The 15,767-nt window shown below is 27.3% G+C and overlaps 2 protein-coding genes across 3 annotated transcripts in view; one reads left to right on the forward strand and one right to left on the reverse strand.

Annotated features, from left to right (window-relative positions):
* Tk (tachykinin) overlaps positions 1-6,008 on the reverse strand; it is a 59,231-nt gene extending 53,223 nt beyond the window's left edge. For both annotated transcript variants that reach the window (XM_083051752.1, XM_083051667.1), the window contains exon 1: positions 5,853-6,008. The gene's annotated coding sequence lies outside the window, so the exon portion shown is untranslated. The remainder of the gene's footprint in view (positions 1-5,852) is intronic.
* Positions 1-15,767, forward strand: part of LOC145943996 (COMM domain-containing protein 4) — an 81,720-nt gene that overhangs the window by 29,979 nt on the left and 35,974 nt on the right. The window lies entirely within an intron of this gene.

The following is a 15,767-nucleotide window of genomic DNA, read 5'->3' on the forward strand; positions in this document are numbered from 1 at the left end:
TATCTCGTGCATATAATACGCATACAAGGCATTCCATATACATTTATATTATGACATATTAGTATGTAAAAACTCATATTTGTGTGTGTGTGTGTGTGTACTTTTTATTTTGTTTCTAAAGCATAAAATAATTTGACTTTTTAAATTTAAATTGTTTTTGAATTTTTTTTACAAAATTTAGAATGATAGATTCAGTATCATTGAGCTATTTAACCAATCATCGTAATTAGGTTTGACACGTGTGTCCTGATGAAAATTACTAATTTTCTTACGAGAACTTCTGAAAATTAAGTCTATAATTCGCTATTTCCTTGCATTCCTTTCCTTATCATACCCCAAGCTGTAATCTTTTGGTAAGTCGCTCTCAAAGCTCATCCAATTGTAGCTTACAATGCCTCCTATTTTCTATGCAAATACAACGAGCAGAGAGACAATAGAAAAACGAATAAAAATCTATATAATACGAGAAATGTTATTATTTTTTTTATTAACTCGATTTTTTTTAAGTTTTTTTAAAATTATTCAACTTGGATTTTTATTATGTTAAATAATTCAGATACAAGAAAAACAATAATGCAATCACGAGATAAGAATAAAACATATTAGTTTTGTAATAATTCCAAAGATTTAGAAACCTTATGTAATCCTGATATATAGTATTATATATAGTATTATAATATATTCTTAGTATATATAGTATTATAAATTTTCTTTTTGTAGGTTTTATAATAATTATTTTATGTTATTATACAAAATTAAAGGATATGAACAGGTTATAGACCTTATTCTCTCAATTTAATTATGATCAAACCGAAAATAATATTATTATAATTCTCTTACAAATGTATTGAAATTAGCATATTAGCATATTTAATTAATACTGCGATACATTTCGGCATTATTTTAATGAATTTTAAACAGATCAAATAATTAATCCGCGGTTAACCATTAGGAAATATTATATAGCAGATATAAAATTAATTATAACGCATTAATTGTTAATAGCAATAAATTTAGACGTTTTAAACGTAAAATATCTACAAAACAGAATATATCATAACATAAACAAATGAAAAATATAATGCTTACAAGCATTAGGAACAAAAACAGGAACAACATTATATTATATTACAATTACATTACATTTCTTTTATATCCATGATAATATAACAGAAAGTATTTTGCTAAAAGAAAAATTTGACATAAAATTTTATCAAAATTTTTAAAAAATTAAAAACTGTATGTATGTTGAAAGCAATTAATATTTAAAAAATTTTGAAAATAATATGTTTTAAAAATGTTAACAACTAAGTATTCTAAGTATTTAACCAGTAATAGTCTTGAAAATTGGTTGTAAATATTCGAAATGTTATTTATCATTGAATTATAATTACAAGAGTATTTGCAGATCGTCATATGATTGCGCAATTGAGTAATTAAAATTATTGACCATAAAGGATATTGCACATGCACGTTGCATAAGAATTAGTTCGATTATGAAATGTTCAAATAAATCGTGAATAAAAAAGTGTTTGCGGCGATTCAGTCTCTTGATTTAATTAGATCCGCCATAATACTCTCAGAGGAATCATTCTAAAGGATTGCACAAAAGTTGTTAATTACTTTCTTGATTCTGCACTAGAGGAAACCCCTTAGCTCGATTAAATTATACATGATCATTATGTCAATCTAAACTCAGAGAATAGTATTCTAGTTAGGGACCTTGCATATCTAAGTATCTTGACTACGAAACTAATTATTCTCTATAATTAGAAAGTAATATTGCCTAGCATATAAGGAATATTAATGCGATACACAACTAATATTACAATATTTTCTCATTTATTTAAAAGTAAATTTCGCGAAATATATAAAATGTATGTATTCCCGATCGTTTTTATTAATAACATTTGCAGCAAAAAGAATTTTTAATAATTACAAAGTCTTTAATATAATTTTTTTTATTATTAAGATAAAGAGCTTTACGAGAGCTTCCTGGTATTTTTTTTTTTCTTTTTTTTTTTAGAAAAGTATAAATGGAAATGATATTATATTCTTCTCTTTAAAAATATATCTTTTTAAAGATATATAATGTAACATATAAATTGAATATATAAAAATCTTGTACGAATTCATTCGCAGATAATTTTTTATTTGTAAAAGCTCGATTGTCGAAAAACTGTAAGAATCCAACACGAACAGCGAATATTTAATCTGTCGAAAAGTACCACATGAACGCCCGGAGGAACCACCATGGGGAATATCACGGTTGATATATACATGCATCAGTGCGAGAATTTGGTCGTCTGATTTTTGAAACGATAAAAACATGAAAGCACGTCGAATAGACAGCGCAATGGACAAGGCGCAATGGAATTTAAAAATTGTTACGTGCCGGGACATAGCTTGCACACTCGATAGAAACTTTGGCGCTTATATACTGTATTCGCACCCCGTAGAGTACGATAAATTCAACGTTCGCTCCCTTTGGTCCACATCGGCTTATTATAGTGAATGACTTCGACTCGCACTAACGAACAGAGCGGCGAAGTTAGCTTAGTGTTTCGGCGACGCGAAGTATATCTCATCAGCACGCTAAACCGCATTTAAGTAAAGCGGTCTCAAGGGAATGGATATTGATGCACACCTCAATTGTAAAGCACTAAGAATTAGAGTTTTTTCTTTTCTCTCTCTCTCTCTCTCTCTCTCTCTCTCTCTCTCTCTCTCTCTCTCTCTCTCTCTCTCTCTCTCTCTCGCTCATTCTTTCGCAAAACTGTATCTTGTTCCGAACAAAGTTATATTTTAGTTGACGTTTCTCAAAATTGCATTTCGTTCATCAAATCGTTCTTTGTGCCGTGCAGAGAATAAAATTACGTATATATCTGAAATATTTTGCATAATTCAAGGTCCTTTGTCATATCCTTTGTCTTTTGCTTCGTTATTAATAAAAAAATCACGATTTTACGAAGAAATACTGTAGATATAATCTACGTATTATAATAAGTATGGTAACTTTTAAAATAATTTTTTATGAAATAAAATTTAATCTAAAATAAATATAAAAATATTTTTTGATACTAATAATTAAAATATAAAAAATATAAATAAATTATACAAATATATTATTAAATAACAAGTTTCCAAATATTAAAAAATTTTGTAAATTAATTTTGAAAATTATTTTTTTGAGATATTTATTTCTTTTGCGAAATATTGGGGACATAATTTCATTGAAAATGTGAAAAAATTAAAAAATTATTAATTTTGTCATTATAATTTATCGTTATCTAAAGATTTTAATAATAAAATAAAATTTTAATCAATTATTCTAATCTGTATTCTAATCAGTAATTTTTTGTAAGTCTAATTTATCCTTCGTGTAACTTTATATAATATAGTTTTATTATATATATATATTATATATATATATATATATATATATATATATATATACTATTAATATTAAACTCCAGTGATAAATTCTTTCAAGAATTTAATTTTAATTTAATCTTAATTTTTTAATTTAATTTAATTTTTGTTATTGCAAAAATTGAATAAAAAGTTATCAGTCTTATGGCAATTATATTTTACATACTACGTTAAAATTTTTCTATAATCAAAATTCTGTTAAAAGCCAATCAATTTTAAATATTTTAAATAAGGAGATGCACTTTGGCACAGCCCTATAAATGCGCGATCAGATTGCGGAAAATTAAAAATGGTCAAAAACTTGATATTTTCTATTAAATAAAAATATGCACTTAATGCACTTCTACTTTTTGCCTTTTAGTGTATATGTATATGCTTCTCAAGGCAAAGCAGTGTGAAACATTAAATTTGTTTTATTTTGTAGTATTTTTGCTCTATATTGTATACGTATGTTACAATAATACTTCTGAAATAAAGTTATTGGCATATTTAATGTCATATATTAATTAATCGCAACTAATTCATAAGTTCGATGTAAAATAATCTGAACATAATCTGTACTCGATTAATTTTATAAGAAGAACTTGTTTATACTATATAAGACTACATTACGTCGGAAGCCTGTTGCTTCTACGATATAATATAGTGAAGAGTGGCACGAAACTTATCCTTGTCTAAAGGTTAAACGACTGACGTTGAGTTAAATTAGCACAAAGCTAGATTAGGGGAATAATAAATTTGTACAATTATAGTTTGTATGTATAATTTGATATTTGAAAATTAAGTCTTGCGGCTCATTTTATATATTACTCTACGAAAACGATATGCTTTAAATAATATTTCTAATAATTTTTGTTATACGTCAATACAAATTTTCGTTATAAAAAATATATCTATATATTTTTTTTCTCTTTCTTTCTTTCTCTCTTTTATACAGGGTGTCCCAGAATGATGGGGACTAAATTCGTGTGCAGATTCCTGAGATCATTTGGAGACGATTTTTCCTCAGCAAAAATGTCGAGACACCAATAATTTTCGAGTTATAAGCGATTAAAAATAAAGGGTTTTTCGCAAACTAAGCCTTGTGGAATAAAAATAATAATAAATTCACATTCTTCAGTTAATTTTAGGTAGAGTTTACTTTAATAGAATTTTAATTTAAGGCTTAGTTACAAAGATACGTGATGGCAAAAATTGGAAACATGCAAAAAATAATGACCTCCCTCGACATTTTCGCTGAGGAAAAATCGTCTCCAAATGATCCCAGGAATCTGCACACGAATTTAGTACCCATCATTCTGGGGGACACCCTGTATATGTAAGATAATATATATAATACAATTTTTTTAAATATGGAAATTGATAATTTGCACCAAAGAGAGTATAAATTAAAGAATGCTCAGATTTCTCATATAAATATCTTGTAAATAAATAAATGTAAGAATTAATTAAGATACTGAAAGACTGCAATATTATTTATTTATTTTAATTTTAAGAAGTTACTCTCATTAAATCTTTTGTATAAAGTTATCTGTCTTATTTCTTTTATTAATTTCATTATTTCTCTTTGGATTTTCTTTTAAAGTTTGCACAGTAACTAATTAGATTTGTAAGACCATCAGACAATTTTATCTTAATAATTGTATACACATATTTTATGCAGTTCATGAAAATAAGAGCAAAATTTACAAGATACATATAACAGATTAGCTTTCAGTCTCTTTCATCCAAAAGTAATAAAGTTAAATTATTCTAAGAAAGGCTAATATAATATTATATAAAATATTGTCAATTATACGCGAGTACTTGACTCTTGATTCACAAAAAGATAAAAAAATATATTCCAATTCGCTCAGTAATGAAGATCTTTATCTCCATAAAACTTTTTGTTTTAGTTTTATTTGAACAAAAGAAAGAAAGAGAAAAGAGAGAGTCATACACATTTTTGATCATGCAAAAATTTCAGTCATGCAAAAACAGAATATTTCAATAAAATTTATATTCGTAACATAAAAATTTGTCGTTTGAAGAGTTTTTCTATTTTTTTTTTTTTTTTTTTAAATAAAGAACGATGTGTGAAGATAAAAAATTTGATATTAAATATAATAAATTTAGAAAAAGAAACGAGCAATTTAGTATTATCCATCTCATAAATAATAGATGTGAATGTATTGTTCAAGTTCTTTGCGATACAAAATACAATTTTCAGTTTTCTTCGTGTACATTTTAAGCAAAATAGGAGATAAAATTACATGGAAGTTTATAAAAAAGATAAAGTTAAAATGATAAGAATTTTTAATAAAATAAAAATTAAAATAAGATTTAACAAGCTAGGAGTTAATTGATTATTTTTTAATTTTTTATACGAAAATTTATGTACTTAAAAACGGTGCTTTTTTTTATTAAAAAATAAATTCACTTACCTTTCAAAAGTAGGACCGAAAGTGTCAAAAGATGTGGCAATGTAACAGTGAAATCGATAAGAATCCGACGATCCGTTTCGAGTTTGGCAATCCTCAGGGTTTCAAGGTGAGAACTGCTCGGTGTGGCGAACAGCGGTCAACTGACTGAATCCGAAGCTCCGCGTGCTTCAAGTTAACGTAATGCTAGCGGCGCGGTGACGTCACGGGATACATGGACCAATCAGAGAACTGAGCTTGCACCCCTAAACAGGGGTGGAACGGCCCCCACCGATCGGTTCGCGAAGGGAGTCTGCATCTCGGGCACTTGGATGAACGACAATTTAAACTGCGATTGTCTGTTCTCCTTTTCTACCCAGGACCCTTCCTCTATTTGCTCACTTTCTCGACGTGGATTTCGCCCACGTGAAAAATGTTTTAACTGTGACGTTGTTAGCGTACCCTCTGGTGAATGAAAGGCGTCATAAAACCGATCGCCGTTAATAAACGGATAGCACGTGTGGTACCGTTCGATATGACGAGTTTATTCACTTCGATGATCAACTCTGACTTCATAATTTAATGCCTCGATTGAACATGATCATCATCTGATTTGTCTTAGAAAAAGGGATAAATTATTTATTTATATCACTTTTTCGCTGATTAAATAGGCATGGGATAAAAGTACGCTCTCTGCTTTTGTATCGCGTAATGAATGACGGTCGGTATGAAATTAAAGCAAATAATGATTAATTTATTCATCAAGATTCAATTCGGACGAATTTCTTTTTATATTTTAATACAAATACTATTTTTTTACAAACCTTCCGAATATTAAAGGAAAAATAATAATTAATAATAAAATTTCTTAACTTATATATATATTTTTTAAATGGCACTCTCAACATCTTGTAACAAAAAAATTCCATTCGCTCAAAAACAAAAATATAATAAGCAAGTATTTCCAACATTTTGCGGATTTTAAAGCATAAGATATAAAGATAAGTATTTGAATATGGCCTTCTTTTTTCTTTCTTCTGCATGTACAATATTTAAAAAGATATGATAAAAATATAATAATTATAATATAAGACGCACACTTAAAAATATTTCTATTATAATTATTTTTAGTAGAATTACATTTCTCTCTACATTTTAATATTGATTTACACAATACGAGAATAACAAGATATGACAAGAGAAAATATTCTTTTATAAATATGAACGTATTTGTCTTTACATATCATTGTTAGTCTAATATGAATGAATAATTATAACATATATGTGAGAAAAAGAGAGGGAAATAGAGAAATAATCAATACCTTGATAAATTAATTGAGATAAAATTGATTACAGACAATAAAGTAAAACAAAATATATCATTTTTAAAAACACATTCTTGAATATGTTGATCAAAAAAATTACTGTTATTAATACACGTATAAAATTATGTACATGGAAGAGTGATTATGATGGAACAAGATATAAAGCGGATGCTACATATTCTACAAAAACAGACTATTATAAAAAAAAACGCATGTTTTAAGGAAAATATTATAAAGTATATATAAAAGCCTACTGGCGTAATTAAATTTTATAATTATTCCAAAAGCGCGAAACATTATAACGTTCTCTTTTTTAATCAATCCACATGTATTACCCAAATTGTATTCCTGATATTACTGTATAAATAGAGATGTAATATCTCTCTCCAGATCGTCAAATTATTCAAAGTAATATTATTAACACTTTTGTCTTGAATTGTCAGACACTTTTTGTTGCATCAGTTAATAGATAACTTTTGTTAAAATAAACAAACTTCTTGAATATATATATATATATATATATATATATATATATATATATGCAATAGCTTTCTTTCTGATGACAATAGATAATTTACATTAAGATACGTGATGGCTATATGTATATAATATTTTAACAATAATAGTCAAAGTCGAAAATGTAGATATGTTTAATGGAGCAGGGTGTGTTTCGCCCGAGGATAGATGTGATAACCGAATTAGAACTCCCAAAGTGCGCTAATCGCTTTGTATTTGTTATCTCGGAAGATGATAATCTTTATGGGAATTTGCGTGCCGTAAAATAAACCGGAGCAAGTACAAATTTTACTGTTTCAAAACGTTTGTGATAAAAGTGCAACAATATTGTACATACATTAAACATCATTTATATACTTTTATTTAAAATATATATATTTTAATTTTTATATTGATTTGATCACGTTTTATTATCAGAAAGTATCAGAAAGCTAACAACATCGATACTTTTACTTCAAAAGTGCTATTTAAAAATAAATGCTATCGATGCGTGTATGTTGACGTATCGATTTTTAGATAATTTTTGAGCGAGGAAAGAAATTCGTGAACGATAACAACGAAATATAATGCTATTGCTTAATGCGAGAATATCAACGATGTCAAATATGTGATACAATTCGCCAAGCGTGTCATATGTTCGGCATCATCGATGAACGAGATTTTCGCATTAAGCAATAGCTATTATCTCATTGTTATCATCCAACTGTCATAAAACGTGAAAAATAAGTAAAATGATACATAGAATTATAACACTTATAATAAATAGAAATTAACAATTTATTAATTGTAAGCAGGTCTACGTACTTGCAATCAATAAAATAGTAGAGATAAAATAATAGAGAAAAAAAAGAGTTATAATTTAATAAAAAACACATTGATGTATAATAGGAACAACAATACCATATGATCATAAAAATTTCTAAATCTCTCTCTCTCTCTCCTGTAAAAATACACATTACAAATAAAAGAAAAATATATTCATTATGATAAGTAACAGAGTGAGCAATAACAAATGCTCATTTCTTAAAAATAAATATTTTTGTTATGCATTGAATATTATTGTGCAATATTATTATAAAATTACAAATAAAAATTTATTATTTAAAAATCGTGCTTTTCCAAACATGGGTGAATGTTTAGTCAGAGTCTTGCTATTCCGAGTACCATTAGAGTCTCATTACTTATTATTATACATCGAACGAAGGCGATGTTCTCGATCGATTTCTCACAATTTGCACCTTTAACCGCGTGAGTGTTCTCCTCGAACAAAGAAAAAGTTACCTTAACGTGCTTCTGCAGAGTATTTTTATAAACTGACGTATTATATAAAAGACAAGGGAGATAGAAGATGCTACCACACTGACCTTTGAGAAAAACAGTATGTGTGTGTGCGCTTGCATAAATGTACACATACGTTGTAACCGCTTCGTCGTGAATATTCACGAATTGGTCCATAGTGCGTTGGTCGATAGTTATTATCTTCATTCGTGCTCCATATCTCGCGCGCGAAGAAAATCGGTTTGCTACAACTATCGCTTGTCAAGCGAACGCAAAGTATTTCTATACAAAGTACTTCATACCAAGAAAAATATATGTTTAGAAACTGATTTTTTAACAAATTTAATGTCTTTTTTTTATTAAAAGAAAATTCTTATAAAGAATTGAAGAAACTCTTTTTTACTTTCTCTTTTCATTTGTTACTTTCTCTCTTTCCAATCTTTAGTGCTAAGTTCCTTGACAAGCGTATCTCGAGTCAAATAATTATATAACAAAATTAATTTCCAATTAAGCAAAAAATTTTATTATATATACATATAGACCTATTTTAATTTACGAACATTTTTTTGTAATGTAAATTCCTGTTGAGAAAAATACAATAAAAGACAGTTTATCGATACACATAGTGTAATCTAACAATCCACGGAGCATGTTATCGATATTTTTAAGTTAGAATCTTCAACTGAAAAAGTATGGTTTTTCCTTATGGGATTTGAGAAGAGCGACTACCACATTTGCAAGAATAAAATGGTTTCAGTTTCGCGGTCGAGTTGCTGTAGTCGTAAACCGTTACTAACGTCTTGAAAAGAAAGTATTCCCAAGTGATTGTCTTCGACGTTCTCGTTCGCGTGAACCGAATGATACACATACGTACAGTCCGCAGAATCCTAACATTTGCATTAAATCTCCTGACCGTATAGTTCGACTAGTTCAAAGTTGATTTTTTCTTATTTTTATTTCGTACATGTAAAAATATGTTTTCTATTTAATATATTACTTTATACATTATATATATAATAATTTTATAAACGTATTTTTCTCTTACATGCATAAAATGCAACTATAACACGAATAGATCCGATGGATAATCTAAAATTTAAAAAAAAAATGCTTTATTATAAAAAATTTCTCTCAATATTTTATTATTATTTATATAATTATTTATTTTATTTGAGTTCAAATAAAATAAATTTTATTTAGTTTTATTTGGTTTTATTTTATCTTACTTGAGCACTTTCATATTTATTGTTAAAATGACATAACTTTTTCATATTGCCCGACCGTCCTTTTGTTTTGCATACCATACACGAGCGAGAGGCTCGCCTGTCAGACTATACGAACGTCCGCTTGATTTATATCGTAAATTCAATTGACGTGAAAAACTAAAAATACCGCGCCATAACCGCTCTTCTCATAGGCATTTTATCACATTTTTCGCTAAAATTCGTATAACGTTTACATACCAGAAAATATCTCTTACTAATCACGCGTTTCTGATGAAAAATTGCATAGCATATTTGGTTCTTGATGTTAACCAGAAAAAATAGTGAAATTGTTTGACAATTGTGATATTATAAATAATTAATAATAATATTTGAAAGTTACGTTAACTTGTCTGCTAAAAAATTACATTTCTTAAAATAAAAAAATTATTAATATATTTCCATCTATGTGTAATAAATGTGATTGTTTAATCATTATTGTGAGAGAATTAAGGCGAGAGTTTGCGATTGTTTTTTTATCATGAAAAAGATAATAATAAAATAGAAGCAATTTTCTTGTTATAATATCAATAAAATTGTATCCGTTTCTCTAAAAATTACTCTTAATACGACTATTTTATCGCGCGATTAATTGCTATACAATGCATTTCAATATCTACTTTATACTAGTCAATCTCCCTTGCAAATTGTAATTGAATGTATAACAATCGCAGAATATAAAAGAAGCGTCGAAGATATCTATATCGATTTACCGTTTTCCCCTAAATGTGAGAAGCGAGAATATCTCGCTCACGAGGGATAGAAAGGATGGATAATTTGCCGCAAGGTAGACCAACTGCTCTTATTCTTGCCAAAGATTCAGCTCGGAAACTATGTTGATTGATTGGATTTGACGACGCCAAAAAGCTGCATCCTGTTGAAGATCCTTATTTATTTTCTTCCGCCGCGATTGACGGGTTCGGATTTAATACTCGATATCCTGTTATCGTCATACCGGAAGCAAAGCGATCGAGTTAAAGTGGCTTGTCGCGTCGCTCAACAAACGGACATGTCTGAATTCGCATCCGCGATAAATAATTCAAATTATTGCATCAACTGTCTAATTTTAAATACTGTAGAGTTTCTAGCCATCAAAAATGGCAATTGATAAATTAATTCATAAAAAAATTAATTATTAGATAAAAATAAATCAAAATTTAGTTTGACGTAGGACAAAAGTGAATTAAAATATTATTTGATAATCGTACATATGAAAGAACTTTTTTTTATTATTTTTTTTTATCTTTTTTCAAACGCTTGTGCATTTTATGTAAATTTTGATTAGACTCTAAATATCTTGCAAAAATTTTGAATATAATTTATATTGCATTTACATATATGTAACATTCAAAATGTGCAAAAATAATTGGAATAATTTCAATCTTGTCATACATATTCTAAATGAAACGCTTGTTTCACAGAACGAAACTGACATACGGTTTGTTACGACAGCGATATAGCGCTTGTGAAATAATACATTCAACCATATAAAATCTTTCCACACGGATTGAAATTAAACCTTTAATGGCAACGGATAAATTAATTTCAAAAAATCTTTATACAATCTTTTTAATGTTAAAATTCTTTATAGTTGCTTGAGAGAGAGAGAGAGAGAGAGAGAGAGAGAGAGAGAGAGAGAGAGAGAGAGAGAGAGAGAGAGAGAGAGAGAGAGAGAGAGAGGGCGGGGGGGGGGGATTTCTCTTTATTTACACATTTTTAATTAATTAAGAACTTTATTTTTAACTAAAACATTTGTTACAGTAAAATTTGTTTGAAATTAATTAAAGAATAAATTATTTAGTCTTGTGTCTTTAAAACTTTATTTGCAATATATTTGTTTATATTTATGATTGCTTATAATATAAAAAAATTGCTAAGCACATTTTTATTAATCAAGAATCTACTTTAAATTAGTTCTTGTAAAAATTTGTACATGAAGAATTCAAAATTGATCTATATGTGTAGTAGTAAATGTAAAATGCTAAAAATTACCTAATACTATACGCAAATATTATATTTTTATGATTATAATTATTATACAAATAGAGATTATATCCAGTCCGTTTATTCGTAAGTAACTCAAAAGAGAACGTAAAAACATAGAAAGAAAAAAGCACGATTTTCTACCTGTTTTTATATCAATGATAAATCTGCTGCAACCATTATATACCCATATATTTGTCTCATCGTTTCCAGACTATTTAATAACTAAATGAGCTACTTGCAATTATCTACGAGATAAGTACAAGTACAGTTCGAGCGAAATAAGTACCTATTGTTTTGCTAGATGAAAAATAAAATAAGTTGAAGTTATATATGTCAGTAGGATTAATTTTCTTAAGATCATAAAAAAGATTTTAGAGAAGTATTTAGTTATAGTAAAACAGAATAATATCGAAAATTTGAAAATTGTTTTAATTTATTTATAGATGTATATTGTTTATATTTTACTGTATAATTTTCTTACATATTTTTAAATTTCGTTAAAATACTTATATATTAATATATAAATATACAATCTGTATATACGTTTATATACACGCACACACGTACAGTACCGGATCCTGACCTCGATAATGGGGGGGGGGGGGGTTTGCAAAATTATTTTATTTAATATTTTTAGTTTTATGATTAGCTTTTATTCCAGGATCAACGACGTCGATAGCTCTTTAATGTTTGTTTTTCTTTATTTATATTTTTTAAACAAATTCAGCAAAACTGTTTCTTTTAATTTGCAAGGGGGAGGGTTTAACCCCCCCCCCCTCCCCCAGGATCCGCCAGTGTATATATATATATATATATATATATTATATAGATATAAAGAATTTCTCGCCTAATTATTTTTATGCAACGAAATTATCTCATCATTTCGTCCTATGTCTGACTTAATCTATACTTAATTCCTTGAATGCGTAATGAGTATAATTTACAGTGTATCTTCTACATACATATTGTATATATTATATAGATATAAAGAATTTCTCGCCTAATTATTTTTATGCAACGAAATTATCTCATCATTTCGTCCTATGTCTGACTTAATCTATACTTAACTCCTTGAATGCGTAATGAGTATAATTTACAATGTATCTTATACATACATATTGTATATATTATATAGATATAAAGAATTTCGCCTAATTATTTTCGTGCAACGAAATTATCTCATTATTTCGTCCTATGTCTGACTTAATCTACACTTAACTCCTTGAATGCGTAATGGGTATAATTTACAGTGTATCTTATACTTATATATATACACTAGCGGATCCTGACGTAGATAGCTCTTTAATGTTTGTTTTTCTTTATTTATATTTTTTAAACAAATTCAGCAAAACTGTTTCTTTTAATTTGCAGAGGGGGGGGGGTTTAACTCCAAAACCCTCCCCAGGATCTGCCAGTGCACACGTATATACATGTATATTTATATATGTGTTTGTATATGTGTGTGTTTATTTATGTATACATTTACATTTATTTATTTGATTTATTTATGTATATTTTTTACTATCTATTACTTAATATTAAGAAACCTATATATATTAAGGAATACAAAAACTAGAAAAAAATTAATATTTTATTGAAAAACCTTTAATTACTTATTTGTTGCAAATAAGCAATTAATGTACTCCTATAAATAAAAAGTAAAAGACAAAGTTCAAGCTCTTTAAAAAATTTGAGAGACTTTACTTATTTTATTAAAGATTAATTTACGTTAATTTAATATGATTTCCTTGAAATTGTAAAATTGTAAATAATTTTCTCGCAGTCGAGAAGGAAAAGAGGAAATAGAAGAGGAAAGAATAATTATGTTTATATTTTTTACCTCTGGTTTTTGCTTCCATTTACGCTTTTAGTTTCCTTTATTTTTGTTATCTATTTTTGTTTTAGCTATCACCTCTTTTATTTCCAAAAAATTATGTTATTCTCTTTAGTACTTTTGCTTTTTTTGATTCCTCAAAATATCTGTATGCTTACTTATTTGAAATATCCAATATCATTTTATTACATTCGTCTTAATCTTATATCCTCAGAAAATCGTCTTCTTGCTTCTTGATTCTCACACTTTATTGCGAGAAAAATCGCCACTTAGACCTTTTTCTAAGATATCGTGACCATTGGATACAGAGAATGACATCATCTAACCGTGATCGTTTTAGCAGGATTGTTCGATCGGCTCGTAAATAGATAGAAAGGGTAAATAATACGAGTGTAATAGTCCTGACGAATAAGTCAGTGCACATGGAAAAAAATAATAAAATCGAAGCAATCTCCGGGGCGTATGTGTCTTCGGATCAATATGCCGAAAAATCATTTTTGCGTGTTTTCGAAAAAGGAGAAGAGCCAGAAACAAAATAAAAAAATAAACTAACGCATAATCGAACTTTATTTTAAGGAATGGAATCTCTCGATCTCCATTAACGCGGAATCATTTTCGAAGCGACATCACTGTTCCTTTAGAAAGAATTGTTTTTGTTTCATCTCATACCGATAAATACGATCTAAACCAGGGATAGAATAAAGATGTCTTATTAGCGAAAAGTTCAATAGGAAAAAACGTCCAATAATAGTGTCCAATAATATCATATATATAAACATTTATATATATTATATATATTTATATATTTTAAGTCTCTAATAAACTCTAGTAATATGTTATTTAAGTATCGTATATAGTATATAACACAGTATAAAACACTTAAACAAATTAAAAATTTTAATGGTTTTCTGAAAAAATATGTTTTGATAAAAATCTAAAAATTTATGAATATAAAGAAATATACGCTATGAATGTATATATATATAAAGAGAATACAGAAATATTCTATATAAACTCTATGTATAGAATTTTGTATTCAGTGTATAGGATACTGCTATAAAATAAAACAGTATTTACATTTTTAATTAATTTACATATTATAATTGTTAAAATGTACTATAAAATTTTAACATTTAACAAATAACTAAAATACTATATTAATGTGTGTGTGTGTGTGTGTGTGTATATATATATGTACATAGCTATATTATCTACATTTATACACTGACTCTATTTTCTTAAATTAACAACAAATAGGTACAATATTTAATATTTACAATTATTAATATTTGAATGGATTACATTTGTTTGCTTCTTTGCAATTTAGATATAATATTACATATACACGATTATAACCAAACTTAAATAACATTTTTAATAAAAGAATACACATATATGACCGACAATATATATCTATATTTACGTATATTTTTTTTTGTTTTTTAATTAAGATAATTATGTTATCTAATTTAACTTACAATAGTGAGATTAATCTTTCATTGCACGTATATATTGATACATTATTATGCAATAAATGGCAGTATACACACATTCTTCTGTTGTTCGTATACAGATGGTGTAAAAACTATAAGCTACTTATAAATTATAAATTATGTGAAATATGTAAATTATATAAGCTACTTATTTATTTTGTGCGTTGAAAATATTACCTAGAATATGTTTAAATCTCGTAACACATACTTAGGGCGTATGTCAAATTTGTTTACCTTTGATATTA

Source organism: Prenolepis imparis, unplaced genomic scaffold, assembly GCF_030444845.1.
Source record: "Prenolepis imparis isolate NDT839.2.m4 unplaced genomic scaffold, iyPreImpa1.0 SCAF_1, whole genome shotgun sequence".
Lineage (NCBI taxonomy): Eukaryota > Metazoa > Arthropoda > Insecta > Hymenoptera > Formicidae > Prenolepis > Prenolepis imparis.